The 13,303-nt window shown below is 41.3% G+C and overlaps 1 protein-coding gene across 2 annotated transcripts in view; it reads left to right on the forward strand.

Annotated features, from left to right (window-relative positions):
• The first annotated feature begins 717 nt into the window (after positions 1–717).
• Positions 718–13,303, forward strand: part of LOC126212817 (zinc finger protein 239-like) — a 91,561-nt gene continuing 78,975 nt past the window's right edge. The window contains exons 1-2 of one of the 2 annotated variants that reach the window (XM_049940227.1): positions 718–830; positions 2,925–2,984. The gene's annotated coding sequence lies outside the window, so the exon portion shown is untranslated. The remainder of the gene's footprint in view (positions 831–2,924; positions 2,985–13,303) is intronic. The other variant, XM_049940228.1, reaches the window with a different exon arrangement.

Consider the following 13,303-nt stretch of genomic DNA (forward strand, 5'->3'; position numbering starts at 1 on the left):
TTGGAGACGTTGAGAATGGTCGTTTCCGCCATATTGGTGACGTCATGTTCAAAGCAGACGGGTGTAATCGGACGCTTCTGCAATCCCAAAATTTTATTTTATTTTTTTATTTTTTTTCCCGCACTCATTCCCGAAATTCGTTCTCAACGAAGCGATTTCCAAAGAAGCGATTTTTTTTCTTCATGTCGTGCAGCTTCGCATCGGCGTAGCATGTTTCCTACGTTTTTAGCGGCTCTTCATAAGCGGCGTGCTTTTTGTTTCTGTTCATACCTTTGTTTGCTAACTGATTTCATAGTGATTCATTTCTCTGGTAGCATTCTGTGGATTCCATTATCACGGCTTTGATCACTTTGAAGAGGTAAAATTTCAACAGCAATGAAATACCAAAGAAACTATAACGAAAAAACTGCAACTTTAAAATGAATGAAAATACAAACAGTGCACTCCAGTGCCGTGTGGCTGGTTCATGAAGTCGAAAGACGACCACATACGCTAGACTGTGGTATATATATTGCCATCAGTGAGAATATTTTGGGGACTATAAATGCTTTTCATCAATATTGCTACTATTGACACTACACCAATAGACGCCCCCAGATGGCCAATATATGGACGGTTTGACAATATTATTGAATTATTTCACTATGCCATACGCGTTTCGTCTTTTCTTCTCACAGATCCGCGGCATTGGTTTGTTACTTCTTCCATGTTGACTCTCTTAGATCAAAGTGCTCTGCTCACTGCTGTCTGCTCCGCGCTGTTATTGTGTACATTAAACGCAGTCGCTGGCTTGTTTGTTTTTACGGAGAATCATAGATTACGTTATCCAGGTAACAGACGACACCTTGAGATGTAAACCTGAACGAAGGAAAGATGAAAATTTATTTTGGAACATAACATCCCATTTTCACCATTATTGCAGTGATTCGAAAGACGAAAGCAGCTTGCGAATATCTTATGATGATGGTGTGGTTGCTGTTTGTAAATATTGTATTGTGGCTGTGAGGACGGGTCGTGAGTCGTGCTTGGGTAGTGTAGTTGGTAAAACACTTGCTCTCAAAAGGCATAGGTCCCAACTTCGAGCCGTGGTGGCTGCCAGGAAGTTTCATATCAGCCCACTGCAGAGTGAAAGTTTTATTCTGGAAACTGTTGTATTAGTTTACTACTGGGTGCACTTGTACGTAATTGCATCATATTTGGTTATGGTTTGTAATAGCATGTGAATTTCGTATGTAACTATTTGAGGTTATGCAAGTCATAACAAAATACCTGCGCTATTTCCAGTAATCTTGTGAGTTTTCGAATCCTCAGCAACTATTTCCGTGCATATTACGTACCTATATCGCTCATAAGTTTTCGAAAATGCTGGTGTATGTGTGTGTGTGTGTGTGTGTGTGTGTGTGTGTGTGTGTGTAAGAGGGGGGGGCGGGGTGTACATCAACTATCTAGCTGCTGGAGTATGCATATGGCCAAGTGAGGCTTAACATCCAGTGTAACCCAACCACGAAAAACAAGATAGCAATGAGTATCCCTCAACTTTCAATCACAGAGCTCATCTGCCACTATTTTTATGAACTCAGTTCGAGAACTGTCCTATTGCATATTCAAGGCATTAATTTTTTTAATGGTATTGTATACCTGCCGTAGGTCTCAAAAACTGAGCAGCTGGAAAAGGCGAGTAGTTTTTGAATCATCATACGTACCTTTCATGTATCTATCTTCTCTTATAATTCTAGTTTGCCTTGAAACAGAAGTGAGGATTATGTTACATCTTTCTCTTGTGTGCTGCACCTGTTGTGTGAATGTAGGCTTATCTCTTTTTCATTACCTTAGGGCAGTGTAATGTTACAATGGTTGTTCCAGTATTTTGTGAGAAGCTGTTTCTAAAATGGTTCTGTAGTGACAGACAAAACTCAAGTTTCTGCCTGGTTTCTGTAAGAATATGGGTAATAAATGTGTCAAACTTCAGGATTTCATTGATGTTAAACTGAATTGAGAAACACTTATCAAGAAGTTTGCAAAAAATTCCTCAAGAGGTCAGTGCTGTGGAAACTAAAATGCATGTTTTATAGTAATCATCTCTGTATGACATATTTATGTACCTTTCAGTCACATCTCTTTAGTGCTGTGCTCACATTGTGACATTCTTGTCATATCACTGACATCTAAAAAAATAAAAAAAACAAGTCCATGTGATATACAGAGCTGTCTCCATCTGTTTACCAGGATTAGAATACTGACAGCTGTGGATCTCTATATCTACATATTTGCTGTCTTTGTCAGGTCCACGTTAAAATTTAAGAATTCTATGATATGGGCAGTGTCGATTTTAATATTTAAGACTGTAGCTGCACCCTTTGACTTGACTACACTGCTGTTATTTACACATGACAAAACCTACTTTGTGTAAAATAATTAATGGTGAATAAAAAATTATCAAACTAGAAAAGTTAATTGAAAATATAAGCATAGGCAGAAGGGTGAAATGCAAGAAATTTTCATGTATGTTGCTGCTAATCATTCATGTACCATTTTGTTCACTATTGTTAAAATACACCTGTATGACCTGTCACCCAGAATTTCTCTCTCAGGAAAAAAAGCTTGCCTACAACTAGTAATTTATTCTCAAGAAGTAGGTCTACCACTATTTGTCTTAAATCAAAATCAGGATGGAATGTAACAATGTGTGTGTGTGTGTGTGTGTGTGTGTGTGTGTGTGTGTTGTTGTTGTTGTTGTTGTTGTTGTTGATGATGATGAAGACCTTAATGGCCGCAAGCTTTAATTGTGAGAGTCTTTTTGTTGTGCCTGTCTGCAACTCAGTATCTCCACTCTATAATATTATTATTTGACTTCAATATGTGAAACTTGTATGTAATATGCGGAGAGCATGCCCTCAGTACAGATGGTTTTTCTGTTGCCACAGGTCCAGAATTACTCACCGAGTGTGAAAGAAAAGGAATATTATGATGGTGTGAAACAAAAGGTAATTCTAAAAGTTATGTAATTCCAGAAATTAAGAAGTGTTACGTTATGGCACAGTCATGGTGAATGTAAAGGGATGCATAATTAATATGACACCAAATGGGAAATGAGGAAAAGCAGGCAAAATACAGTATTTTAAGGCATTGTACTCTTGTTTTGGTCTTCAGTCCAAAGACTGGTTTGATGCAGTTCACCACACTGACCTATCCTGTGCAAGCCTCTTCATCTCTGCATAACTACTGCAGCCTACATCCACCTGAATCTCCATACAGTAGTCAAGCCTTGGTCTCCCTTTACACTTTGTAGCCCAGTTGTGTCATAAATTTATTCTTACCCTCACTTTGATTCAGTACCTCCCCACTAGTTATGTGACACACCTATCTGATCTCCAGCATTAAAAACGTTCTCTATTTTCTTCTTATCTGAATTGCCTACTGTCCACATTTCACTTCCACGCAAGGCTACACTCAAGATAAATACCTTCAGCAAAAACTTCCTAACACTTTGCTTGACATTATATGTCAACGAATTCACCTTTCTCAGAGATATTTTTCGTGCTCAAGACACTATACATACATATATGTTTTTCATGCTTTGCCAGTCTACATTTTCTGTGTTCTGTCCATTATAATTATCCGGGCTGTTATGCCGTGGTCGATTGATGAATTCTCTGACAATTCCCAACGTTTCGTCCCCATCTGCAGGAGACATCTTCGAGGGGGTCTGTAGCTCGATGGACACCCACTGGCTCGCTACTGACTGCCGCAAACTTCCGTGTCCGCGTGCTCCCGGGCCGCACCGTGACGTCACGTGGTTTGAAAACATCAGTGCAATTGGCCGCTGTCCGCTGCCGTCGATTGCCGTTGCCATCACCCAGGCAGGTGGTACACATCTTCTTCAACACCAGCATCCATATACCGTTTAATTTCACGCCCCCCTCCTTTCTATTGAAATTATTAGGGTGTTTAGGGATTTCGATTGCCTCCCTGTAGAGCCTTTCGTAATATCCGCTTGTGGCTGCTAGTACTTGCGTCTCCTCGAAACGAATATGGTGGTTCCCTGGCTGGAAATCATGCTCCACAACAGCTAATTGTTCCGTTTCTCCTCTTCTACAATTGCCATTGTGCTCTTCCAAATGTTTTGAAACAGTTCTTTTAGTGGTACCCACATAAACATCTCCACAGCTGCATGGGATCCTATACACTCCAGCTTTTTCCAATAGTTTGCGAGCATCCTTGGCAGGCTTTAGATATTCCTGTATCTTCCTGGTGGGCTTGTAAATTACAGTAATATTCCGCTTCGTCAAGATCCTCCCTATGCTTTCCGTTACATTTTTAACAAACGGCAGGAAAACCTTAGATTTTGCAGTAGCCTGTACGTCATTATGATTTCTGTGTGGCTGTCTCAACGCACGTTTTATTTCGGTGGACGAATATCCTTTCTTCATTAGTGCATTGTGGAGATGTTCCATCTCAGCGTCGAGCAACTCAGGTTCACAAGTATTTCTAGCTCTGTCCGCTAACGTCTTGATAACACCCCGCTTCTGTTGTGGGTGGTGGTTCGAATCCCGGTGCAAATAACGGTCCGTGTGCCTGGGTTTGCGGTATACTGAGTGGCCCAAACTACCATTTTCATTTCTAAAAACAAGCACATCGAGGAAATGTAATTTGCCATCTACCTCTTCCTCCATTCTAAACTGAATTCTTGAATTTATACTATTCAGATGTTCATGGAACCGGCTTAGTTCCTCCCTGCCTTGTCTCCACAGCACAAACGTGTCATCCACGTATCGGAACCATACATTTGATTTTTTGCTGGCAGTACCTAAGGCCTGTTCTTCGAATTTCTCCATAAAGAAGTTTGCAATTAAGGGAGTTAGGGGGCTTCCTATAGCCACGCCATCTGTTTGCTCATAAAACTGTTCATTCCACTTGAAGTATGTGGTCGTCAAACAACACTTAAACAGTTCTGAAATATTGGCAGGAAAAATTCGATCCAGCTGTTCCAATACATCATTAATTGGAACCATGGTAAACAGCGATACCACATCGAAGCTGACCAATATGTCCTCGGCTGGACCACTATGCCATTCAATCTGCTGATGAAATGTGTCGAATTCTTTATATAAGTGCCTGAACGGCCCACATGTGGTTTTAACAGCGTAGTTCAAAACTTGGCTAACGAGTAGGTAGGCGAACCAATGGCACTTAGTATCGGTCTTAACGATACATTTTCTTTATGAATTTTGGGCAGTCCATAAAGCCTCAGTGGTAGCACAACCGAATTGCAGAGACCTTTCTGTACACTCTCTTCAATGGAGGACTTTTTTATTAACCGCGACACAGTTCTAAGAACATTGTTAGTGGGGTCCTTATTCAGCTTCCTATATGCTTGCGGATCCAGTAGCTCAATAATTTTACTCTGATAGTCGACCACATCCATAACCACCGTTGCGCTTCCCTTGTCAGATGGGAGAATCAAAACACTATCGTCGTCATTCAGGAATTTCAAAGCTCTTCTCTCACCCACAGTTATATTACTCTTCGGCAGTTTTGCATTGGCTAATATTCTCACTGTTTCTATACGAATTTCTTCGGCTGTTACAGAATGCACTCTGCGAATTCCTGCTTCTACACTGGCCATAATTTCTTCCGTGGGCACAAAACACGGACTAACAGCAAAATTTCCTCCCTTGGCAAGCACAGATGTCTCATCATCAGATAATGAACGTTTGGATAAATTGATAACGGTCCGGGAAACGTCTAAATGCCGAACAGTCTGATTAGGTAGCAAATTATCAAACTTCTTCTTCTGTCTACTAGACATTGTCAACATACGCTTCCCCATGGTATCTGCAATAGTCTATCAATTATCTCAGTCACCGCTGCACAGTTTATTACTGATCGTAATATGGAGAGACATTAACTTACAGTTTCTGCTTGCCAAGTCCCATCAGGTCTGCTTAATGCGCTCTCGTAGTAAGGCCTCCTCAGTCCGTTTGAAAATCTGTTGCGCCTTTCCCGAATAGAAGAGTCGCTTTATTTTCAGAAACTTCGGTATAACGCCGAAGGCTCTGCAACGAGACAGGAACGTGAGGGAACATTAAAGCTGCACTCTCTTCTTCTGGAGTCCTTCCAGGCGTCACACTTCTCTTGACATCTCCTCCTCGTAGAGTCGTCTTATACTAAAATGTAGACTTTCACGGCCGGAAATGTCATGTCCATTATAATTATCCGGGCTGTTATGCCATGGTCGGTTGATGAATTCTGTGGCAATTCTCAACGTTTCGTCCCCGTCTGCGGGAGACAGACCCTCTTGAAGATGTCTCCCGCAGACGGGGATGAAACGTTGGGAATTGTCACAGAATTCATCAACCGACCATGGCATAACAGCCCGGATAATTATAATGGACATGACATTTCCAGCCGTGAAAGTCTACATTTTAGTATTTTCTGTGTTCCTCACTTCAAACAAAACTCATCTAATACAATTAGTGTTTCATTTCCTAGTCTAATTCTCTGAGCATCATCTTTTTTTATTACTATTGTTTTACTTTTCTTGATCTTCATGTTATATCTTGTTTATGAAGACACTGTCCAATCCATTCATCTGTTCCTCCAAGTCCTTTGTACCATAGGAAGCAAGGGAGAGGATGTTGTTACAGGTGGCCAGAGTCCTCTTTCTACAACACAAGTGCAGACATGGGGTAATACCGTTCTTTATTGACATGAGCATTTACTTATCTTGAACAGAGTCCATGTGTTGTGGTACAAGCTCAACAGTAATAGTCCTCTTGCAGACAGTATTGGTAATCTTGTTATTACAAGCTTTAGCCTCATTGCTAGTCCCACTATGTCACCAATCTGATCGCTGTGCACTGTCATAGCCTGACGTGAACTGAAAATAAACTGACAGACGCCTATCTAGAATGAGTGAGGTAGTGAGCCACTGAGGCCCTCCAGTCAGCAGTTGCAACCTAAATAGATGCTGTCAAGAGGGTGTTGGTGGTGTGTTGTTTTTCGGTGTGTCTCTGGCCTCTCTCATGATAGGCATGCTTGATCTTTGCTTCATCTTTGCCGGCTGCTGTGTTGACGACAGCTTACACCAGCACTTTCCTCCGCTTCGAAATGCCACACCAAGAGGATGCGAATGACAATGGGGGGGGAGTGGGAGGCAGGACTTTCGACTTAGAAATGAGCTGGGAGCTGTGATTGTGGAGGATGGCACACTCCCTTCCGTTCCCCACCATGTGGCTTGCAAGGCAACAGGAACGTCCTCTGGAAAACTGCTGCCAGGGCACACGTCAAAGTTTACAACCTGAGATGACAATATTGTCTAGGTAGTTGAACAAAATGGCTGGCTGGAGTGGCCGAGCGGTTCTAGGCGCTACAGTCTGGAGCTGCGCGACCGCTACGGTTGCAGGTTCGAATCCTGCCTCGGGCATGGATGTGTGTGATGTCCTTAGGTTAGTGAGGTTTAAGTAGTTCTAAGTTCTAGGGGACTGATGACCTCACAAGTTAAGTCCCATAGTGCCCAGAGCCATTTGAACCATTTTTTGAACAAAATGGCACTTTAGCAGTCAGCTGTTTCAAATAACGTTGAAAAATGGTGGGTGCGGAAGCACTGCCGAAGGGCAAATGCAAATACTTGAACAGTCCTAATTGTGTATTTACAACGAACACTTTATGTAATCTATCATCCAATTGAATAGTAGGCATCACAAAAATCTCTCTTACAAGGGAACCTCCCCATCGCACCCCCCTCAGATTTAGTTATAAGTTGCCACAGTGGATAGACCTTGAAAAACTGAACACAGATCAATCGAGAAAACAGGAAGAAGTTGTGTGGAACTATGAAAAAATAAGCAAAATATACAAACTGAGTAGTCCATGCGCAAGATAGGCAACATCAAGTACCGACAGAACACAGGAGCGCCGTGGTCCCGTGGTTAGCGTGAGCAGCTGCGGAACTAGAGGTCCTTGGTTCAAGTCTACCTTCGAGCAAAAAGTTTAATTCTTTATTTTCAGACAATTATCAAAGTTCAGGCACTCACACATAATCAACTTCACTCTCCAAAATTCCAGGACATGTTCAGATTTGCTTGGACATATGCAGGATTTGACGGTCTACACACGGAAAAATTTGAAAACGTAAAAAACATATGTTTTGACAGAGCACAGGGAAAAGTGTGCGAGTGTGAGACTTTTGGACTCATTTGTTGCAGTTTATGTGACAAACTCTTATGTTTTCATCACTTTTTTGGGAGTAATTATCACATCCACAAGAAAACCTAATCGGGCAACATAGAAGAATCTTTTTACCCATTCGTCAAGTGTACAAGTTAGGTGGGTCGACAACATATTCCTGTCATGTGACGCACATGCCGTCACCAGTGTCGTATAGAATATATCAGACGTGTTTTCCTGTGGAGGAATCGGTTGACCTATGACCTTACGATCAAAAGTTTTCGGTTCCCATTTGAGAGGCACGTCCTTTCGTCTACTAATCGCACGGTTTTGCGGTGCGGCTGCAAAACACAGACACTAAACTTATTACAGTGAACAGAGACGTCAATGAACGTATGGATGGATCATAACTTTGCTAAAATAAAGAAAAATTTTTTGTTAGAGGGGAGACTTGAACTAAGGACCTCTCGTTCCGCAGCTGCTCACGCTAACCACGGGACCACCGCGCTCCTAGTCTCAGAATGTCCATGATGTTGCATATCTTCGCGTGGACTACTCAGTTTGTATATTTTGCTTATTTTTTTATAGTTCCCCACACAACTTCTTCCTGTTTTTTCGATTGATCTGTGTTCAGTTTTTCAAGGCCTATCCACTGTGCCAACTTATAACTAAATCTGAGGGGGGTGCGATGGGGAGGTTCGCTTGTTAGAATAGTAATATCCTGCACCAAGCTTGTCCATTAGTTCCTCAGGGCGAGGTAACAGATAAATGTCAACTACTGTAGTCCGACACAAATGCAAATGCGACCAGAAGGCTTAGGCAACGAAACGAGAGGACTTGCCCACTGACTTGCTTGAATGGGAGCAATTACACCATTATCTTGCAATTCTTTCAATTCACTGGCTACTTTGCCTCTTAAAGCAATTGAAACGGGATTGGACTGGAAAAGCTGAGGCTGTGCATTGTCATTCAGTGTAACAGGCAGTACAAAGTTACTAGCTCTTTCGATTCCTTCTGAAAATAGTCCAGGAAATTCTTGAAGCAAGCTAGCTACACCTTCTTTTGGAGTAAAAGCAGTCACTGAAAGTACATTGTCTTTGATGCTAAGTCCAAATAAATCTATCTAAACCGAACATATTCTCACTGGCTCTTGATTTCAACACCGTAAAGTCCACTGTCTTAGTGCGGGATTTGTAAGTGGCATGCAAACTAGACTGTCCAAGCACTGGAATTGCCTGTCCGTTGTAAGCAGCTAGATTTAGAAAGGCTACGTGAGCCTAACTGTTCATACATGGCACGAGTAAGCAAAGTTACTGTGGCACAGTAAGCAAAGTTACTGTGGCACCTGTGTCTGGCTGAAAGTTCACACGATGGCCAGCAATTCTTAATGAGACAAACAGCTTCATAGAATGCTGTTGCACAGCACTAGGGTGAGGAGGAGGAGGCATAACCTCAATCTTACTTTTGTCGGAACCTGTCGTAGAGATCACAGGGTGTATACGACCCGGGACAACCAGGAGATCTGGGAAAAACCCGGGAAATTTTTCATTCGGGAGAAAACCGGGAAAAACCTGGGAATTGTTTAGAATTCCAGGAATTTTTCATTGTTATAGTTTTCAGTTAAATTTTTGTGATTTTGACTGCTAAGAACCAATACTCTAACAAAGGATATTGCTGTATCCCACTAGTGCAGAATAATACAGCATCAACAAAACATGAATGAGAGAAAAGAAAATGAAAATAAAACCTGTGTTGCAAAGGAAATGCGCCATATACAACAACAAAACAGTGCTCATACAAGCGACTGCCAACAGTAAAGTGTGTCAAAGGCTTTAGGAAGACTATGTAATGCTTTATAACAACAAATTGCCTCCGATGAGCGTGACGTGACAACTGTTTAAATTAGATTCGTTTGAGCAGTTGTGGGCGGGCTCTAGCGCATGCGCAGTTGAGTCGCGTATGAGTAGTACCTTCTCCCGCTTCTGGTTACAGGAGTGTGGCTGGGCGCCACTACTTAATATTGCCCCGGTTCGGAAATATAGTAAATGTGAAGCTGATTCACAGAACAGTCTGAGTTGTGGTGGGGAAGTGGGTCGTCTCCACGTGACCTGTGTTTACTTTCAGCGATTTTGTTGTTTCCTCTTCGTCTATTACTCTTATGTTAAATGATAACAAAACGGATATTTGTTGCTGGGAGCTATCAAATGAATTAAAATACGTTAGCATAATTACAGAAGGCTAAAATATGTTATTAGTTTCAGATTTTATTTCCACCTTTCTAACAGTCGAGCATTAATCGCCTTACAGAACAATGAAGTTATTTTTGCTGGTTTGTTAAAGAGATTAGGCTTTTATTAATCTTTTCTGATGAGGCAGTCAATTTATTTGAAACAAAGTGTTTAATTTCACACTATTGGCTAGTTTCAAATGTTCGCTGCATTTCATGTGCACGTATGGCATTATGCCATAATAAAGAACCAAACATGCGATAATACAGCACTGGTACTCCAAGAAAATTTACATACGAATGTGCAATTTAAGGCAAATTATGTGTTTTAGTATGGTTCACGGAATTCCGACGCTCTTGAAGTATCCTCTTTCGTCTTGTTTCCTGTATGACATAATGTAAGGTCTGTTAAAGTTTTACGCATACGAACATATGGGCTTCCTGCGTCATCGCAGCTGCGTAAGCGCCGAGATGCCTGTTATCTGGCGCTCTCTTGCAACTGCTGAAACGAACCTATTTCTAACAGGTCGCAGGAAAATATTGTGAACGGTGGTTTGAAAAGCATTATATTCAAAGCAGATTTCCTTTTATGCAAGATGAACTATGTGCGAGACGTATGATGAATTTCTTAAATCTCAAACCGTTTGACTCTCATTTAAAAATCAACTCTTTGAGGATGACCATTTAGAAGAATTTCGAGCACAGTAGATCAGAAATTTACGTCTTTATTAAAAATTTTACAGGCACATTTGTGTGACGTATCTTAAAGTGTAACACCCGCAAAAAAGATCAACATTATATGTCGAAGCTTAGCCTCTCTTCCAGCTTATTAATCTTAGAGACCAATATTATATGTGAATGATATGTATATTAATTTAAACCATTAACTTTTTTTATTTGTGTGTTCATGCTACTTAACAGTGATGTTGCTGTTAGCTGACTACATCACATGTCCTATGCTCTGAACATCCGGTGTCATCAGCTGGCAAGATCACGTGACATGAGCTATGACTGGCTTACAAAAGTGCATCGCAATCTCAGTTTCAATGCTACGGAAAGTGACATGCAGTGTTTGGTGGAATTCAAATTTATACCTTCGTAATATGAAAATATGCAGCGTACATGCACATCAAAGGTATTTCGAAACATTTTCCCCCCCTGAATTTTGTTTTCTAAAGTGCCAGGAAATTCTACGTCGGTACATAAAACCATAAACATTCAAAGGATTGATGAGCTTTTCAGTGCCGAGGAAGCGTATACTGTCACTTAACATGGAAAAAGTGTATTTTCACCCGGGAGAAGGTCTATTTTTATCCGGGAAAAATCCGGGAATTTTTTTTCCTTGTCCACATATACACCCTTTGTTAAAAACACAGCATTCACTGCATGTGCATGAGCCTGTTTTCTCTGACAGTGGGCAAAATTGGCATTTTTGTGCCACTGCAAACAAACTTTTTGGACATGGCCTTCTTTTTCATGCATGTAACACATCGTGTTATGCAATGGGCAGTTCTGTCTTTTATGGTGATCAAAACATCTAGGGCAAGGCTTTACTAAATTCATATGCTTATTTACATGTCTACGTGGCTTTGTACATGCTCGTTGTTGTGGCTGCTGGGGCAGTCACGAACAAGTAGCAACTCAATCTGACAACTCGGGGCCGCTGTAGCACCCAAATCATATTGCTGTAAGATATGCAGTATTTGGGGAAGTGATGGATCAGAGTACTTTAAGATCTGTTCCCGTATTCTACTATCTGAGACATTGAATATTATTGCATCATGGATCATTAAATCACTGTAAAAGTTGCCATAACTACACATAAATTTACACTTCCTAGTCGTGCCCATTAATTCTGTTTACCATTGGTGGTACGTCTGTTCTGGCTTTTTCTGCAAGCGAAAGAACTGATATTATGTTGACACCGACCTACATAGGGCAGAATGATCACCACGATAAAATAAGGGAAATCAGAGCTCGTACGGAAAGATATATGTGTTCATTCTTTCCGCGCCCTATACGAGATTAGAATAATAGAGAATTGTGAAGGTGGTTCGATGAACCCTCTGCCATGCACTTAAATGTGATTTGCAGAGTGTCCATGTAGATGTAGATGATATCTAGCTGCAGCTACTTGGACTTGCCAGTCATAGAGTTGACTTAATGAAGCGATACTTTGTCGTAGGTGAGTTTGTTGGGAGACATGGTTGGGAATAGCTGTTATACTAACCTGAACACTGGGGAACCCACAATCGAAAGGGAATATTGTAACTTTACAGTACCTTGAACACGATGAACTTGACAATGTGCTTGGAAATGAGTCAGGTATTTGAGCCATCCATTCCATTTCTGTGTCCTTAAATTTGCTGGAACGTTTGTATACCGGTCTGTGGCAGTTGTTGTTGTGGATGGTTGGGCTATTGTGCTGTTGACACAGCTTGTGCAGCCAGTAGTAGTTGTACCATTGTCAGTAAGGTAGCAGTTTTTTAGTTCTGAATCCGAAAGGTGCATTACAATGGCCGTCTGCAGCTGAGGCGCAGGGGCAGTGGGTGGAGGTGACAGGGAATTCATGGTTTACACAAATACGTTAAAGCAAAAAGCAAGCAAACCGCCTCTGAAAAGAGAAATTTGATTAATTATACAGCTCCCCTCCTGGAATACATGCAAGAACACAACAACAAATTAGCAATTAGAAACACTTAAACACAATCACCCCTATAAGAAAAGTCTTTGACCAAGTTGATTAACCTCGATTGCCACTGAATTATTCTCGTCGCCGCTGTAGTCTTGTAACGTAGGAAGTAAGGGAGAGGATGTTGTTATGGGTGGCCACAATCCTCTTTCTAGAACACAAATACTCACTTGGATTAATACAGTTCTTTATTGACATGAACATTTACGTATGTT

Source organism: Schistocerca nitens, chromosome 11 (genome assembly GCF_023898315.1).
Source record: "Schistocerca nitens isolate TAMUIC-IGC-003100 chromosome 11, iqSchNite1.1, whole genome shotgun sequence".
Lineage (NCBI taxonomy): Eukaryota > Metazoa > Arthropoda > Insecta > Orthoptera > Acrididae > Schistocerca > Schistocerca nitens.